General features: G+C 36.3%; 1 long non-coding RNA gene across 1 annotated transcript; it reads right to left on the bottom strand.

The window, feature by feature from the left end:
- Positions 1-2,618: 2,618 nt before the first annotated feature.
- Positions 2,619-5,158, bottom strand: LOC130962173 (uncharacterized). Its single transcript, XR_009079736.1, has 3 exons — positions 4,896-5,158; positions 4,697-4,801; positions 2,619-4,002 (listed from the first exon to the last, which is right to left on the bottom strand). It is a non-coding gene; the product is annotated as an uncharacterized LOC130962173 (long non-coding RNA).
- Positions 5,159-19,408: the final 14,250 nt, after the last annotated feature.

The following is a 19,408-nucleotide window of genomic DNA, read 5'->3' as shown; positions in this document are numbered from 1 at the left end:
TTTAATTATAAAATATAATATAATACATGGATTTAATTAAAAAATATATATAAAAACTTAATTAAAAATTTAATAAAATAATAAAGATTCACAGAGTAATTAAACAAAAAAAAATAAACTACATAACTTGTTTTATTCCTTCCATTTGTGTCTTTTGTTTAAATATATAGGTGGTTATTAGTTAATGTAATTTTCTGTCAAAGTAAACAATTACTCTCTTGGTGAGATCATCGTCTAAACCTAATAGAACAAAAATTAATTTGCTGTGGACCTTAATTTTATTTAAATATTTATTATTGGATAATGGATTGTTGCATAATAAAATCTACGTTGTTCAAAAGGTTAACTTAGATTACGAAAAAGGAAAAAAAAAAAAAGGAAAAGAAACAATGTATTTTGTGGTCAAGTTGGTTACTAAAGGAAAAGGGTGTTGAATTTCATGGCTGAGATTGTGAGTTCCATCACCTTTTTCAAGCAATAATCCTCAGTCATGGGGCAACTTGATTTGCATGTACAGTTTCCGTGATAATTCAAGACTTTACTAGATTTTGAGCGTGTGACCGACAAGTGTTTAATTAATTTCCGACCATATGCATTTGACCTGATATTAGAAAATGGGAATCTTTTATTTATAAATAAAATAAATATTTTGTTTATTAATATGCGTATTACCGAGTGTCTTTAAATTTTTACATTGTCATTATTCATCACTACAATATTTTTTTGTATAAAATAATCCTTATTCAAAATAATATTTAACAGAAGTTATGTTAGTTAGATAAAAATAATATCTTTTACGAATTGTGTTTGAGTAAGACAAAGATAATAAAATTTGTTATCATCTATAAAAATAATTGTTTTTGATATCTAAAATAATATTTATAAAATATTACAAAATAAAAATTTTAAGACAATATTTTTAAATAAAAATATAATATTTTGTAAGAATTATCAAAAAATTAAACAAATAACATTTATAAAAATTATCTAAAATTATTTATGATTAAAAATTATAGAGAAAAATTTTTATTCATATTCTCACCAATTATTTTTTCAATGAAATAACGTAACTTAAAAAAAAAACAAATGTACTTCGCATACAAGTCCTAACATAGCTACTGCAATAACGTATACACCCTTTCTCCCCTTCCTGACGGGGATAGCAACTCAATGGCGGTGCACTTCTCTACGTATGATGACAGCGTGATGCTCTTTTGAAGAGCGACGGCGCGGTGCTCTCCTCGATGGATAATAGTGTGGTCATCTTCTCTTTTCTGTCGCAGTCATTTTGTTGTAGTCATCTGCGCGGTGCTCCTCGTTTTGCGTGAGAAACCCCTCTCCTTTCTCTTCTCCTTCTCGTTCTTCCACTATTCTTCTGTTTTTAGATATTTGAAAAAACTCATTTTGATGTTCTCTGATTTAATTTATTACAGTTTAGTTAGATTTTAATTTTTAGTTAGTAAATTTATTTTGCAGTTCTTTGATTTACTATTTTCTGAAAAAAATTGAGTTGTTGTTCTTTTGATACTGAACTTTGATTTGCTTTTATTCAATTTAAAATCTATTTGGATAAGTCTTTTTTAAAAAAATATTTTTATTAAAAAATATAAAATAGCAAAAGATATTTTTAATACTTAAAAACTCTTTAAAAAGTCTATCCAAATGTAAAATAACTTTTGTCTGTTAAAAAAGATCTTTTTTAAGATGAAAAAATAAATACTTTTTTAAAATCCAATCCAAATTGTTCCTTGGTTCCTGTTTTGGTTGCTGGAAAAAGGGTCACACTTGATATATCAATAACTTTTCTTCTTCCTCTTTTATAGAAATAATAATAGAAATAATTAAAAAGAAGGGAAGGTTAAAATGTATAAAAAAAGTGACAATACAAGACTATAATTGTAAGTTAGTTTATAATTTTTCTCTCTTAGTTATTATTTTGTGCTTAAGGTTGTAACTCTAATTATTTTAGAAACACAAGAATGGTTATTTTGTCCTTAAGACTAATTTGGTGCTATTTTGTGTTTATGACTGTAATATTTTGATTGTTTTAATGGTGTTGGATTACTGTTTCGATTAGTTATCAATAAGTTGTTGGATTCTTTTATTGAATTTTTATCACTAAAAATAGGCATATAATATATTTGTGTGTACAGGATAAACTTGATGATCCCTGAGAAGTTAGAGAAATTCCTACGCCACTACAAGAGACACGCCAAATAGCGGCGGTTTTTTTAGGGATTTGCAGCGATTTTTAACCGCCGTTAAATAAAATTCCAGCTGTTCCACAAGCGTCACTTATTAAGGGTGGAGATTTGATTTTGCGGCGATTTTAGAAAACCGCAGGCATAACCACTGCAAATCAGATAATTGATTTTGCGACACTTGCAAAATCGCCGCTATTTTAGTCAGTGAATTTAAAAAAAATCTAAAACCGCCGCAGCCGCAGGTTTGGGTGGGTTTTTGTTTTATAAATAAAGCTTCAGGAAGCTAATTAAGTATAGAATGAGTTAATATTCAACTAAAGGAAACAAAAAATGACACTCAAAAAACACAAATATCTCTATCATGGAAATATTCAGGTCAATAGCACACTTTAATGGCTATTAATTGTTATGAGATAATCCGCATAATGCATCAACGAGTCCTATGAAATAGTCCGCAATATAAACTCATAAAGTTCTTTCTGAATGTACAAGAGGAGATCATATCACACACTATAGACTAAGAGGACAATGCATTTAAAATGAGCAATTTCACTGTACATTAATAAGGAGCAAAAAGTAAGCTCTACACATTTAAATTTCATTGGCTAGCATAAAGAGGGGAAGATGCCATGGCACAAAGCATAAGTTCTGAGGATCTCTTTTTCTCCCTTCTCTTGTATTATTTGATATTCTTTTCCTAGTCTCCCTCCCTCTAAAAAAAACATTAAAATAAAATGTAAAAAGGAGAGAGAGCCCTATGAGATTCCTTGTGCCATGGGCAAGAGAAGAATATATTGAGAATCTTAAATGCCCAAACGTGCATTAACAAAGTTAAAAAAGAGCATATCTCACTAATTCAGTATATTTACACCAACATAAATCTTTATTTCTTCCATAATGCCACCTTCTGATCTATCATGGATTTCTGTGACAAGCCTTTTGGTTACTTATTGAAATTTTAAACAAGTTAATCGATAAGAAAGTGGTACTAGCATACTGTCTTGTTGAAGAAATCTCACTGACTACCAAAGAGTAGTCAAATAGAAAAGTAAGTACTGAGAGAAACAATAAGTCTTTGAGGCATCTGCTTCCTCATTTTCTTTACTCTCCTATTTCTTACAGTCTTAATACTAAATTTTACCAACAAAAAATAGGTGCTTTTCATTCCTTGCGGCCCTTGGCTTTCTTCCTAAAGTTATAACAGATGCACAATCATATGTATACTCAATCTTAAATTAAAGATAAGAATGAACTTTCACACTTTCCTTATTTGGAAGATGGAGTTTCTTTTTATGTTTTTCTTAAAAAAAGATAAAAAGAAACATTAAGCAATTCATTCATGGATTTGGTTGAAGTGGCAAGAAACTTTAAGGCCTTATTAAACAGGATGAAGGTAAATAAAGTTTCATAATAAAACCTCCTAAATATACCTCCTAAATAAAGTTTCATAATAAAACCTCATAAGTTTCATAATTAAGATCTCACACTTATGCTGCCTCATGGATGGCACACTACATGCTTTTGATTACCTTCATAATTATATATATCGTCTATGTATATATTAGGAGCTATTAGCCTATGATTTTTACTATTGATTCCCTTTCTATTATGATGTTATTGTTAGAGATAATAAGATCGTCAGGTGCATTTTTTTTATTAAATATAATGGGTGTGAATGAAAATATACCAATATATCTGAAAGGCATTTAACTTTAGCTCCTGCAGGCAATAGAACTCAAAAGTAATCACAATGCAATATCGAAGTCAATCCTCCAGCTGAACATCCATATATGATAGCCTACAGTTATAGTGATAAGTTTCAGTGACTAAGTAATAAAATTAATAGAGGAAGAAGAAAAGTAGTCGTAAATCATCGATTTCTCCTACATTTCGAGCATTTTTCATTTCTTTTGTAAGTAAATCCTGCATGACAGCAGCAAAAACCTTTGCCCCTTTAAAGTGCAATTGAGTTGTTTGATTTATACACCATGATATTTATAGTCTCATCAGAACCAAAAATAGAAAATACAATTTGCAAGTGTTTAATGCTTTTCTTGATAATTCAACTAAGAGATTCCTATTGACTATTACAGGAAAGTTACAATCAATATTATTCATGCTAATTTCAATTGGGTTCACTTTATATTCATTACAACACCTCATCACTTTAACATTAACAGAGTTAGGAAAAAATATCGCATTAAGCATAATAGTGGATGAACCAAGCATAATCAATCTTTTGATAAACTCATAACCACACCATCAATGGTACCATTCAATATATACTAATATCAAAATAAAATAAAACAATCAAACTAAAACTTTAAAAGAGAAAGAATCACACAACTGCTTATTAAATCATGAAACTTTCACTGAGGAAAACTAGCAAACAGTTTGTGTGCATATTCCATAAAAACACCAAAATGCACAAGACAATAAGTTAATACTATATCTAAGATTTTGGGAACAGAAAACAGAGTCAAGGATCATACCGTGAGCGGGTGGGCACTGCGCCGAGGATGATGGCAGCTGCAAACTGTGTGGAGGGAAATTGCGACTGTGACTGTGCGGAAGACCATTTCTACACGAAGTGAGATCTGCAGCACACAAGATGACAATGAATTAATGTCTGCAAGAAAGGGCAAGAGAGAGAAAAGGAGGGCAGATGGTGCAGGGGGATGAAGAGCTCACAGCGCACAATAGGGCAGTGGGAAGGAGGCACTGATTGCAAGAGAATGGAGAGGCATAGATGAAGTAGGGCACGATGGCAGGGGTGTGGGTGGGAGGAATGAAGGGTGATAGAGGATCAAGAAGGGCGCAATGAGGCTACGGCGGATGAGCTTGCAGTGCAATAGGGATTCAGAGAAAAGAGTCGCAACAATAGATTTTCAATTCAGAGAAAACACTTGGAGAAAACACCTAGGGGTGGTTTCAATCGATAAAAGTGTTTTGTTTAACCATAAATTCTGGTAATTTCGCTGCACACCACCGTCCAAATGGACAACCGCTGCAACTTTGCCACTTAGCGGCTGTCTTTTTGAACCGCTGATATTTTACCGCCGCAAACCCTCGCATCTGGCGTAGTGTACTAATGTATTTCAAAAAGTGTTTGATTAAGAGAATCCAGGAAGAGTTCAATGTTTTGGAAGAACTCTTACAAAAACTTCTCTTAAGAAAAATAAAGAAATAGATGAAATCAAGAAACAAAGTGAAGAGAGGTAACAGCCTTAAAAACTAAACTAGACGACCATAAGCAAAGGCTGCAAGGATTGAAAGATATTGTGAAACTTATGTTGTAACAAACTTTTCCTGGTATGAATGTTGATGAAGTGCTTTCCCTCTTACGATATAAGCAATTGTCTGCAAATAGTGCATAAGATCCGAATTTGATTTCTCGACATTCTCCTCCATCGACTCATATACCAAATAATAATTAGGTATATGTGTGCTAAATTATTGTAACACTTGAGTATACATGTTATTGTTAAGCTGATGTTTGTACTATAATTTTTTTTGTCCATTTAGATTTAATTGCAATTTGCTTATGGTTGGATGAAATTTTTTGAAGAGATAAAGGTGATTCTTGGCACTATAGTAAAACACAAAGTCTTTGGTTTCAAAAGAAAAATCTAGTTTCTTTTTTGTTCAAGTTCATCATGAGAAAAATATGTATTTTATTTACTTATGTTCATTATTTATTTGACTTGGTAACTTAACAAGTATGTTAATTGGTACTTGGAACATCTTTCTATATACATGTAATATATATTATTAGCTTATTTTCTCTATATTGATTAAATTAAATTTAAATATTTAAATATTTTTAGTGTGTGCGTGCTATATATCTTTCAAATATCAGATAACTATAACAAAGGTAAAAAATATATTGCTTTAGATATAAAAAAAGAGAATTTAAGAAAAACTCAATAAGGTGTTGCTTTATATATTAGAAAAAGACTGATAAACCACTATTTATGGTTTATATTGTGTTTAATTGTGTGGTTTTATCATGATCCTTACCCACTTATTCATTAATTTAGCATGCATTTATATTTCCTTCCTGAAATTATTACATGATTGAAAACTGCTTCATAGAAACTTTTAATTATGCATTTTAATTCTCCTTTATTCCATTCGATGTCGTAATCTGTGTGTTAAGTGTTTCAGGCTTTATAGGGCATGAATGAGTTGGAGATTGGAAAGGAAGCTAGCAAAAATGGAAGGAACACGAGAAATTGAGGAGATGACCAGCGAGAAGTGACGCGGCCGCATATGAAAGAGGAGAAATCGCAGTGACGCGGCCGCATGGTTCACGCAACCGCGCAGATTGGAAAAGCACAAGTGATGCGGAATCGTGGACGACGCGAACGCGTGGCAGGAAAAAACGCAAATGACGCGTCTGCATGGATGACGCGATCGCATGACGTGCGCGATCTGCGTAATCTGCAGAATTTGCTGAGGGCCATTTTGGACCCTATTTTGACCCAGGTTTCGGTCCAGAACAGAAGACTAGAGCCAGAGAACATGCAGAAACCAGGAAGATCAATTCGTTCTAGACAGTTTTAGTTTTTAGATCTAGTTTTTACTCCTCCTCTAGGTTTTCTCTCTATACATTGATAGTTCTTAGGATTTTATTTTTCTACCACTTTTTGTATTGGGATACTGAGAAGAGTTATTACCTCATCAAGATATCGTCATTCTAGTTCGTTTTCTTTACTTGGCTTTACTCTTCCATGTCCTTTGCTTTGCTTAATTTTACCATTGGAATATTTTTAGGATTATTTAATACAAGGATTACTTTTATTTTTAATTGATTATTTTGATTTTTGTTTACAATGTCTTTCTTCAATTCCCTTTCATATGTTATGAATTTTACATTCACAATGAGCGAGTAGTTCCCTAACTTGATGGGGAGTTGATTGAAAGGAACCCTTGAGTTGGAAGGCTTAAAAGAAAGATTGTAATTGGGTTTATTGTTGAATTGCCCTCTAGTCACTAACACCAATCCCTTTTAATTAAGTGGGTTGCAACTTGTGAACGGACATAGCATTCCAACTTGTTTGACTTTCCTTTACCTAGTAAGAGATAACTAAACAGGATAACCTTTAATTATCAATTAATCTAGAGAGTAATTCAACAATAATGGGGCTTCCAACTAATCAACTCCCAGTCAAGGCTTTTATTTACATTATTCAAATTCTCCAATTTAATTTCCTGTTTACTCAACTCAAACCTTTTTGAAAACATCTGATTAATAAAATAGCACACTTTTCTGCAACTCGTTGGGAGACGACCTGGGATTCATACTCCCAGTATTTTAATTTCAAATTTCTGTGACACCTTTCTAAATTGATAAGTAGATTTCTGGCGAGTTAAGAACTATACTTGCAATGTATATATTTTAATAATTTTTAATTCGCCAATTTCTGCTCGCATCAATTTTTGGCGCCGTTGCCGGGGAGTTGCAATAGAATGCTAAAGGTATTAAGTAGAATTTATTTATTTGCATTTTATTTTATTTTTGTCACTATGAGCTGTACGTTTCTTTCGTTAAATGACGCGTTCACTTCCTGATCCAAGCTTGCTAGTATTTGATCCTGAAATTGAAAGAACTCTTTCACGTATAAGGCAAGCTAGGCGTCGGTGACTCCTCTTTGAGGACAAACCTGAACCGTCATCTAAGGAAGAAACAAGCTCCCTCTCTACTGATCTAGTTCATTTACGTGCAGGTGACATGGCAGCGTCCAGAAGAGTCACTATCCAGGAGGAAGGAGCCCCTGATTTTACGCTCCAACCATTCCAGGCACACCACCCAGCAGTAGCTATAGATTTTGAAATAAAGTCTTCACTACTCAACTTGATGCCCAAGTTTCATGGCTTACCTGCTCAAGAGCCTATCAAGCATCTTAGGAATTTCTAGACTGCTTGTTCTACTGTTAAGCGTAATGGCACTGATGAAATCTCCATTCTGTTGAAAACCTTCCCGTTTTCTCTGGAGGAAAAGGCAAGAAAGTGGTACTACACTCAACCCCTAGCAAATGTATCCAACTGGGATACACTCAGAAAAGAGTTTTTGGAAAAATTCTTTCCATCTGAAGTTACTGATAAACTGAGGAAAGACATTTCCACGATTGTTCAAGATGACAACGAGACTCTCTTTGAATACTGGGAGCGCTTCAATAATCTTCTGGAAGCATTCCCCCACCACAGGATTGACAAGATAGTGTTACTCAGTTATATCACACAGGGCATGAGGCCCCAAGATAAGACCACATTGGAAAGTGCTAGCAATGGGTCTATGAAGAAGTACAAGACTACTGATGAGGCATGGCAATTGATCAGCGACTTAGCTGAATCTACTAGGAACCACAGGCAGAAACAAGGCCGTTCAAAAGCCGTTGCAGAAGTATCCTCTAGCAGAGAGACTACTGCTCTAGCTCAGAGTATCTGTGATATGACCAACTTGCTGAAACAGATGCAATTGAATCAACAACAAGTTCAGCAAGCTCAACCTCCTCCACCACAGCAAAGCAAACAGTTAGTCCCACAGAGAGTTTGCAGAGTCTGTGCTGATTATAGCCATTATACCGATGAATGCCCGCAGCTCCAGCAGGAAGACAACATGGTGGCATCCACTCATAACTTCTATGACCGCCCCAACCAAGGGTACAATCAAGGTGGAAATCATAACCATGGATGGCAGGACAATTCTAACCAGAATTGGAGGGACAACAATAACAGAAGAGGCAGAGATAATCAGAGAAATCAGAGGTAGAATAATAACAACAACAGGCAGCAGAATCAACCTTACAGAGCACCTCACCTGAGGCAATTCCAAGGACCACAGAATACCCAACAGAAGACCTCTCAATTTACTCATCCTTCTTCATCTCCTAATGAAGAGTTACTACAATCTTTTGAGCGGAGACAACAGACCATGGAAAATAACATTATGAATAGCATTAATGTCAGTCTGAATGGTCTGACCTCTACTTTGCAAGCTCTTGTTTCACAGATTGGATCAATGCAAAATTCCAGTAACCAACCTTCAAGCCCCACTGGAATCCCCTCTCAACCATTACCCAATCCAAAGGGGGGCATTAATGCCATCACCCTAAGGTTTGGAACCACACTGTAGGAGAGGAATCAGGAGGAGCCAAGCCTACCAGAACACGCCTCAGCTGAAGAGGTAGTAGAAATAGAAGATATTGAAGAGGAAGAGGATATACAGGACATAGCTGAAGAAGAAGAAGCTCAACCACAGGAGGAAGCACCAAAAGGCGCAGACACTGCAGAAAACACCACTCCCATTCTATTTCCACAACTTGCAAGGAAGCCCAGGAAGCAGCTGGAACCCGATCCCAAAATGGTAGAAATATTCAAAAAGGTTGAGGTAACTGTTCCTCTTTTTGATGTTATTCAACAGGTATCTAAATATGCAAAGTTTCTAAAAGATTTATGTATACATAAAGACAATATTAATGAATTAGAAACTATACCTTTAGGTAGTTCCATATCTGCTTTAATGGGAGGATTACCTGAAAAGTGTAGTGACCCAGGTCCTTGTATAGTTAGTTGTACTATTGGTGGTGTAGTAATTTATGATTGCATGTGTGATTTAGAAGCATGTGTTAGTATAATGCCTTTGTCTATATATGATATTTTGAGGCTCCCTCCCTTAAAAAGGTCGGCAGCTCATTTTGTGTTAGCAGATAAAAGCATTATTACAGTGGCTGGAGTTGCTGAAGATGTTTTAGTAAACATTAAAGGGCTCATATTCCCCACTGATTTTTATATCCTGGATATGTCCCATAATGACTCAGATAAGCCATCATCAATCCTACTTGGAAGACCATTCCTGAAGACATCAAAATTCAAATTGGATGCTTTTTCAGGAACATACTCTTTTGAAATAGATGGCCGAATGGTAATCTTCAATCTGAATGGAGTTATAAACAACCCTCCAAAAGATCATTCTATCTTCCAATGTGATGTCATAGATGAAACTGTAGCTAAAATTCACCAGGAAGAGTTGGAAGAAAGGTATACAGGACAAGGTCCAAGTGTGGGGACCCTCTTAACTGATAATAAGGGCACTTCGGCATTTTCACAAGCTCAATGATCAGAAGTTAGAGTTGAAGCCCCTCCCTCCACATCTCAAATATGCTTATCTTGAAGATGAGCAGAAGTTTCCAGTTATCATTGCACAGGACTTCACTTCTCAGCAGGAAGAGCAGTTACTTAGTGTGCTGAGGAAGCACAAGAAAGCAATTGGGTGGAGTTTAGCAGACATAGTAAGCATCAATCCTCAAGTTTGTGAGCACATGATATTTTTAGAAGAAGGAGCAAGACCTGTTCGCCAACCCCAAAGAAGATTGAACCCCACCATTTTAGAGGTTGTCAAGAAGGAAGTGACCAGACTATTAGAGGCAGGTATTATCTATCCCATTTCAGACAGTGAATGGGTTAGCCCAGTACAAGTGGTGCCCAAGAAGTTTGGAGTCACTACAGTGAAGAATGAACATAGAGAGCTCATAGCAACCAGAGTACAGAACGCCTGGAGGGTTTGCATTGATTATAGGCGTCTCAACCAAGCCACCCATAAGGATCATTACCCACTTCCATTCATTGATCAAATGTTGGATCGCCTGTTAGGTAAATCATATTATTGCTTTTTAGATGGTTACACAGGCTATTTCCAGATTCATATAGCTCCTGAGGATAAGAAAAAGACTACCTTTACATGTCCTTTTGGGACTTATGCTTACAAGAGAATGCCCTTTGGCATGTGCAATGCACCAGCTACCTTCCAGAGGTGCATGATGAGTCTTTTCTCTGATCTTATTGAGGACTGTATGGAGGTTTTTATGGACGATTTTAGCGTTTATGGTGATTCTTTTAGCCTTTGCTTAGATGGATTATCTAGAGTATTAGATAGATGTGTCACTATAAACCTTGTATTAAATTTTGAAAAATGTCATTTTATGGTTAAACAAGGAATTGTACTGGGACATGTTGTATCTAATACTGGCATTTTTGTAGATCCAGCAAAGGTGGATGTTATTTCTAGTTTGCCTTACCCCTCTTCTGTGAGGAAAGTTCGTTCGTTCCTTGGCCATGTAGGTTTTTACAGGAGATTTATTAAGGACTTTAGTAAGGTAGCACTTCCCTTATCCAGATTACTGCAGAAGGATATTGAGTTCAAGTTCAGTGAGGATTGCAAACAAGCGTTTGATAAGCTGAAGACCGACCTGACTCAAGCTCCAATTGTGAGAGGACCAGACTGGAGCCAGCCGTTTGAAATCATGTGCGATGCTTCCAACCATGCAGTAGGAGCAGCGCTGGCTCAACGTGAAGGTAAGGATCCTTTTGTTATTGCTTATGCGTCTAAGACTTTAGACACTGCCCATTCCAATTATACTACTACTGAAAAAGAGCTTCTTGCTATTGTTTTTGCTCTGGATAAATTCCGAGCTTATTTACTTAGTACTAGAGTAGTAGTGTATTCGGACCATGCAGCTTTAAAGTATATATTAGCTAAAAAGGAGTCCAAACCAAGGCTCATACGTTGGATACTACTATTACAAGAATTTGATTTAGAAATAAAGGATAGGAGTTGTAACCAGAATCTAGTGGCAGAACACTTGAGTCGCCTTGAGCACATTAAGGATGATTCTACTCCTATAGATGATAATTTTCCATTTGATAACCTGCAAGCAGTATCTGAGGTAGTCCCTTGGTACGCACCTGTAGCTAATTATCTAGTTAGCCGCACATTTCCACCACACTTTTCTAAGCATCAAAGGGACAAGCTGAAAAGCGAATTTAAATATTATATATGGGATGACCCATATATTTGGAGATGTGGCGCTGATCAGGTAATTAGACGTTGTGTGCCTCAATCATAATTCCAGTCCATTTTAGAGGCATGTCACTCATCTGAGAGTGGAGGATATTTTGGCCCTCAAAGAACAGCTAGAAAGATCTTAGACTGTGGATTCTGGTGGCCTACTCTTTTTAGAGACGCTGCTGAGTTTTGTAAATCTTGTCTCCCATGCCAAAAATTTGGTAATATATCCAAGAGGGATGAGATGCCTCAACAAATTATGCTTTTTTTGTGAAATTTTTGATGTTTGGGGCATTAACTTCATGGATCCATTTCCAAATTCTAATGGTTATTTTTATATATTGTTAGCTGTGAATTACGTTTTCAAATGGGTGGAAGCAATTCCTACCCGTACTGATGATGCTAACACTGTTGTTTCCTTTATGAGAAACCATATTATTTGCCGCTTTGGATCACCACGAGCAATCGTAAGCGATCAAGGCACCCATTTTTGTAACAGGAGACTAACAGGATTAATGAAGAAGTATGGGATAATTCATAAGGTTACAACAGCATATCATCCTCAGACCAATGGGCAAGCCGAGGTGTCAAATAGAGAGATAAAGCGTATCTTGCAGAAGATAGTCAAACCTCATAGAAAAGACTGGAGCACCAGGCTACAAGATGCACTATGGGCATATAGGACAGCATATAAAACACCCATTGGGATGAGTCCTTTCCGCTTAGTTTATGGAAAAGCTTGTCATCTCCCAGTTGAAGTCGAGCACAGAGCCTTTTGAGCAGTCAAGGAGTGCAACATGGGAATTGAGAAAGCCGGAGCTGAAAGGAAGTTGCAACTGCAAGAACTGGAGAGCCTTCGCCTAGAAGCTTATGAGAACTCAAGAATATACAAGGAGAAGATGAAGGTTGTACATGATTAGCACATCAAGAGAAAAGAGTTCCAACCTGGGGATTTAGTCCTCCTTTACAAATCTCGACTGAGGCTCATGCCAGGCAAGTTGAGATCAAAATGGGAAGGTCCATACAGAGTAGAGAAGGTCGAACCATACGGAGTTTATCACCTAAGGCATCCTTCAAGCTCTGAACTTATCAAAGTTAATGGACAACGTCTGAAGCTGTACCATGGCGAGAAGATGCAGAAAAACAAGGAGCTTGAGATCTTCCTCTTGGAAGATCCCCACTCAGCAGAAGATTGAGCTAGTGGAGCGTCCAACTTACGGACGTTAAAGCAAAGTGCTAGGTGGGAGACAACCCACCATGGTATGATCGTTCTTTTCTTCACTTTTAGTTTTTCTATTTAATAACTCTTCTCTTTATCAGCACATTTCGTACATCTGCATTTGCATACTTTAAAAAAAAAAAGTCACGCGACGCGACCGCATCAGCGACGCGTCCGCGTCGAAAGGATAGGGGAGAAAATAAAAATGAACAGAGAGTCACGCTGGAGCATGGCTAGAGGCATGCTGATGATTGGATTTTTGACGGTTTAGAATTTCACAAATGAATTCTCGTTGCAAGTATAGTTTCTAAACCAACAATAATCCTTTCATACAAAAGATTGTTTGTCACAAGTAACAAACCCCTAAAATTAATAACCGAAGTATTCAAACCTCGGGTCGTTCTCCCTAGGAATTACAATAAAGTGTCTTGTTATTGGTTTGAGTTGTTTTGGGGTTTTGGACAAGAGGCATGAAAGTAAATGGCAATGAAAATAAACTAACAACTATAAAAGGCTCTTGGCAAGGTATGAAAATTAGAAGTCCTATCCTAGTTATCTTTCTCAATTGTGATGAGAATTGTTCATTGCTAACACTTAGTTAACCCTTACTAAAGAAAGGAAAGTCAAGTGGATGAATTGACTTGAGCCATAAGTCCTAGCCAACTCCCAAGGAAAGACTAGCTTTAGTGCACTCCAAACCAATTAGCAATCTCTCCAATTACCAATCAACAAAGGAATTAGATAACTCAAGTGTCACTAATTACTATACCTAGGCCAAGAGGAACAAAAAATCTATACTATATCTAGAAGAGGCATTTCAACAAACACATAGAGTGCAATAAAAGTAAACAACATAAATTGCAAGAATTAAAGAGAGATCTAACTACAAAGGCAAGAGATCAACAATAGAAAAGCAAAGAAGAACAATTATTATGAATTACCTCTTATTGAATTGAAAGAATGTAGAAAGAACAATACTAGATCTACAACAAAATATAAGAACAACATAAAGGAAATTACAATAAAAGAATAGAGGAAGATGAATGTAACAACAAGAAATTGAAAGGTAGAAGTAGAAGAAAGCAAGGATTAAAACCTAGATCTAAGAACTAATCCTAATCCTAATCCTAGAGAGAAGTGAGAGCTTCTCTCTCTAGAAACTAACTCTAACTAATAAACTAAACTAATGGTTAAAAGTTCTTGTAAAGTATGAGAGTATGTTGATTCCCCTTCAATCCTTGACTTAAATAGCATCAGAAATGAGTTGGATTGGGCCCACAAGGCTTCTAAAATCGCTGGCCACATGTTGCATTAAGTGAACCAGATGGCAGCAACGGTGCGTGCGCGTACTTTGCGCGTGCGCGCCACCATCCGTGTAGCAACTATGGAAAATCTTATATCGTTTCGAAGCCCCAGATGTTAGCTTTCTAACCCAACTGGAACCGCATCATTTGGACCTCTGTAGCTCAAGTTATGGTCGTTTAAGTGCGAAGAGGTCGGCTTGATAGCTTTCCGGTTCTTTCATTTCTTCACGAGTTCTCCAATTTTTCATGCTTCTTTCTTCATTCCCTTGATCCAATCTTTGCCTCCTAAGCCTTAAATCGCTTAACAAACATATCAAAGCATCTAATGGAATCAAGGAGAATTAGATTTAGCTATTTTAAGACCTAAAAAGCATGTTTTCACTCTTAAGCACAATTAAAGGAGAATATACAAAACCATGCTATTTCATTGAATAAATGTGGGTATAAGGTGATAAAATCTCCTAAATTCAATACAAGATAAACCGTCAAATTGGGGTTTGTCACATGCCAGTGGCACAAATCGTCCCACGCGACCGCGTCGCTGACGCATCTGCGCATTTGGGAATAATCGCCTCCCACGCGACCGCGTGCCCCACTCGGCCGCGTGCCCTGTTTTCGACGTAAAAAATGGTGCACAACGAATTATTGTGCGAGAGTGGTGCTGGATTGGTGCTGGACGCACAATCCCTATCACGCGACCGCGTCGCCGACACGTCCACGTCATTTCTTTCTGAAGCCCACTCACGCGATCGCATGCCCCACGCGATCGCGTCACCCGAAATTTGGCAAATATATAAATTCGAACAGAGAGTTGTGCAGGCGCGAGGTTGCACTCGCGCCAGAAGCATAACATGGGTCACGCGACCGCGTGACCGACGCGACCGTGTCAATTGAATTAAAGCGCAATCACGCGAACGCGTGCCCCACGCGGCCGCGTCACCTGCGCTACACAACTCAACCTGAATTGCCAAAATATCTTATCTTTCTCCTCTCCAAATCCTAATTTTCCTTTTTCCTCCTTATTTCTTCCTTCTCCCTTCTTCCTTCTATCTCACCTTCCACTCTCTCTCTCCCCCATTAACAAGGTTTTATTTTCTTCTTCCCGCCTTCCTTTTCTTTCATTCTTCTTATTTTATATGTTATTTTCTTTTCTTTTCTTTTTCTTTTCATTATCCATATTTTCTTTCTTCTTCTTTCCTTTTTACATGGTGTTAGAAATTTATTTGAGTCATTATTCCTTATTATATGCTTGTGGATTGTTACAAATTTTTTGGCAATTATATATTATTTTCTTTAAAGTGTTGCTTGCATGTTTACTTTAATACTTTCTATACCTTATTTACCATGCATGCTATCTGTTTGTGAAACGCCCATATGGCATTATGCACTTCTCTGTTATACTTTCTCCTATTCAATACTTGCTTTTCATAAACTCCCTTTACTATTGTATTAATTGAATTTAATTGTCAATACAACATGGTGATTTATTACAAGTAATGCTTGGTCCATGCTACTCACGCCCTTTTCCGGCATGCCAATAAACACCTTGCATTCACTTGTCATTATATGCACTAGCTATTTTCCATCAATGATTTTTCACATGTACTCATGAGCATGTGTTAATGTCAGTTACATCTTAATGTGCATCCATCACCACCTTTTCCGTTCCCTTCCTTGCTATATCTGTTTGAATTTAAATTACTTTCTCTTCCCTTTTTCAGGATGGCCACCAAGAAAGGTAAGGAGAAAGCTACTCCCAAACCCCCAGCAAGAAGAGGAACTAAAAGAGCATTAGTGGCAGAACCTTCTTCAACTGCAGTCAAGCCCTCAACAAAAAGAGTTAAGAGGATCATAAAGGTTGATAATCGAAAGGTTAGATCGGCAAGAACAGAAAGCGAAGTTAAGAGAGCGCCGTAACAATCGCCGATTCAAACACCTCAGGGAGCTACTTAGAGGAAATTGCAGAGACTCAGACACCTCGGAATCCACTTCTTTTACCAGCACAGGGAGCCATGGTGGTCCCGACTGTGGAAATAGTGTTACCAGCCCATCCCTGTTCCTGACAGATGGCACCGAGGACGGTGCAAAGCCTTAAGTGTGGGGAGGTCGGTCAGTATCTGGCTTCCGGAGGTAATTTCTCTTTCCTAGCACCAATAAATTAGGATATTTTAGTTAGATTTTCTTTCTTTTATAGAATAGGATAAATTGCATAGTAATAGGTTAGTTGCATGCATGTTCTACTTGATTGAAAAGACATTAAGTTTTTTCTAAGACTCTATCTTTGGAACAAAATTTCACTAATTTTAATTAAAATTTTTTTATGATAAATCTGCTTGAAGTTGTATTTGGAACATGATGTTTGAGCTAAAGAACACACAACCTATGAAGATTTGAGCCTTTATGCATGGTTACATTATCTAACCATAATTATTTTATTCTTGTGTGTTTACTTCTCTATGATTGTAATCTATATTTTGTTTTATCCTATATGTCCAATATTTATTATGTTTGTATGCTTGCATATGATTGAGGCCATTATTTATTTAAACTCACTTATCCAAATTAAGCCTACCCTTTTCAATTACCTTTGTTAACCACTTTGAGCCTTTAAATCCCATTTGTTCTATATTTTACCACATTACTAGCCTTAAGCGGAAAAACAATTGTATATCCCAAATTGAATCTTTGGTTAGCTTAAGATAGAATTGTGTATGCTAGTTAAGTATGAGAAATTGTGGGAACAAAAGTTATTAAGGGAATGTATCATGATAATACAATGGGAATTTGGATACCTACTCATGTGAAACTATAAGAATTAAAAATCTATGTGCATTGATAAGCTATGTTTATTTTTATGTCTATATTAAAAAAAATCAATAAATAAATAAGGGGACAAAATTACCCCAATGCTGAATTAAGAATTCAAAGAACAATGCACATATGATAAAAAAATAAATTTGATACATGAGTATGGAATGTAAAAGGGAATTCTGGGTGGCTAGGTATGAATTCTAAGGTTATATAAAATATACAGGTTGGGTTAAAGCTTGGGTTAATTAAAGATTCAATTTATAAGCTTACTTAACCATATATGTATCCCTACCCTTACCTTGGCCCCATTACAACCTAGAAAAGACCTCATGATGTTTGCATTGGTATATTAACTTCTGTTGATTGGTTAGGAGAAGAACAAAAGTTAGAAAGCATGATTAGAGAAGGATAGAGTGATTACCTTATACACTAGAGAGATTAGAGCGTACATACATCATCAGTGAGGGTTCAATGCTTGAATTTCCATGTTCCCTGCTTTCATGAGCTATCTTCTTGCACTTTTATCTGTCTTACTGTATAATGGTAGAATTAGTGGAATTTGATTTGTAATTGTTTTGAAGAGCTTATTTACTTTTGATCAAGTGGGCAAGAATCATATAGTTGCATTCATATATATAGGTTGCATTGCATTGCATGAGTTTCTACATGTTCATACTTATTTATCTTATCTCCTTCAGTTAAGCATGAGGACATGCTAATGTTTAAGTGTGGGGAGGTTGATAAACCACTATTTTATGGTTTATATTGTGTTTAATTGTGTGGTTTTATCATGATCCTTACCCACTTATTCATTAATTTAGCATGCATTTATATTTCCTTCCTGAAATTATTACATGATTAAAAACTGCTTCCTAGAAACTTTTAATTATGCATTTTAATTCTCCTTTATTCTATTCAATGCCGTAATCTGTGTGTTAAGTGTTTCAGGCTTTATAGGTCATGAATGAGTTGGAGATTGGAAAGGAAGCTAGCAAAAATGGAAGGAACACGAGAAATTGAGGAGATGACCAGTGAGAAGTGACGCGGCCGCATGGCTCACGCGTTCGCGCGAAAGAGGAGAAATCGCAGTGACGCGGCCGCATGGCTCACGCGACCGCGCGGATTGGAAAAGCACAAGTGATGCGGAAGCGTGGACGACGCAAACGCGTGGCAGGGAAAAACGCAAATGACGCGTCCGCATGGATGACACGATCGCGTGACGTGCGCGATCTGCATAATCTGCAGAATTTGCTGAGGGCCATTTTGGACCCTATTTTGACCCAGGTTTCGGCCCAGAACAGCAGACTAGAGCCAGAGAACATGCAAAACCAGGGAGAACAATTCATTCTAGACAGTTTTAGTTTTTAGATCTAGTTTTTACTCCTCCTCTAGGTTTTCTCTCTATACATTGATAGTTCTTAGGATTTTATTTTTCTACTACTTTTTGCATTGGGATACTGAGAAGAGTTATTACCTCATCAAGACTTCGGCATTCTAGTTCGTTTTCTTTACTTGGCTTTACTCTTCCATGTCCTTTTCTTTGCTTAATTTTACCATTAGAATATTTTTAGGATTAATTAATACAAGGATTACTTTTATTTTTAATTGATTATTTTTATTTTTATTTACAATGTCTTTCTTCAATTCCCTTTCATATGTTATGAATTTTACATTCACAATGAGCGAGTAGTTCCCTAACTTGATGGGGAGTTGATGGAAAGGAACCCTTGAGTTGGAAGGCTTAAAAGAAAGATTGTAATTGGGTTTATTGTTGGATTGCCCTCTAGTCACTAACACCAATCCCTTTTAATTAAGTGGGTTGCAACTTGTGAACGAACATAGCATTCCAACTTGTTTGACTTTCCCTTACCTAGTAAGAGATAACTAAACGGGATAACCTTTAATTATCAATTAATCTAGAGAGTAATTCAACAATAATGGGGCTTCCAACTAATCAACTCCCAGTCAAGGCTTTTATTTACATTATTCAAATTTTCCAATTTAATTTCCTGTTTACTCAACT

Source organism: Arachis stenosperma, chromosome 2 (genome assembly GCF_014773155.1).
Source record: "Arachis stenosperma cultivar V10309 chromosome 2, arast.V10309.gnm1.PFL2, whole genome shotgun sequence".
Taxonomy (NCBI): domain Eukaryota; kingdom Viridiplantae; phylum Streptophyta; class Magnoliopsida; order Fabales; family Fabaceae; genus Arachis; species Arachis stenosperma.
This window is presented reverse-complemented; position numbering and strand designations above follow the sequence as displayed.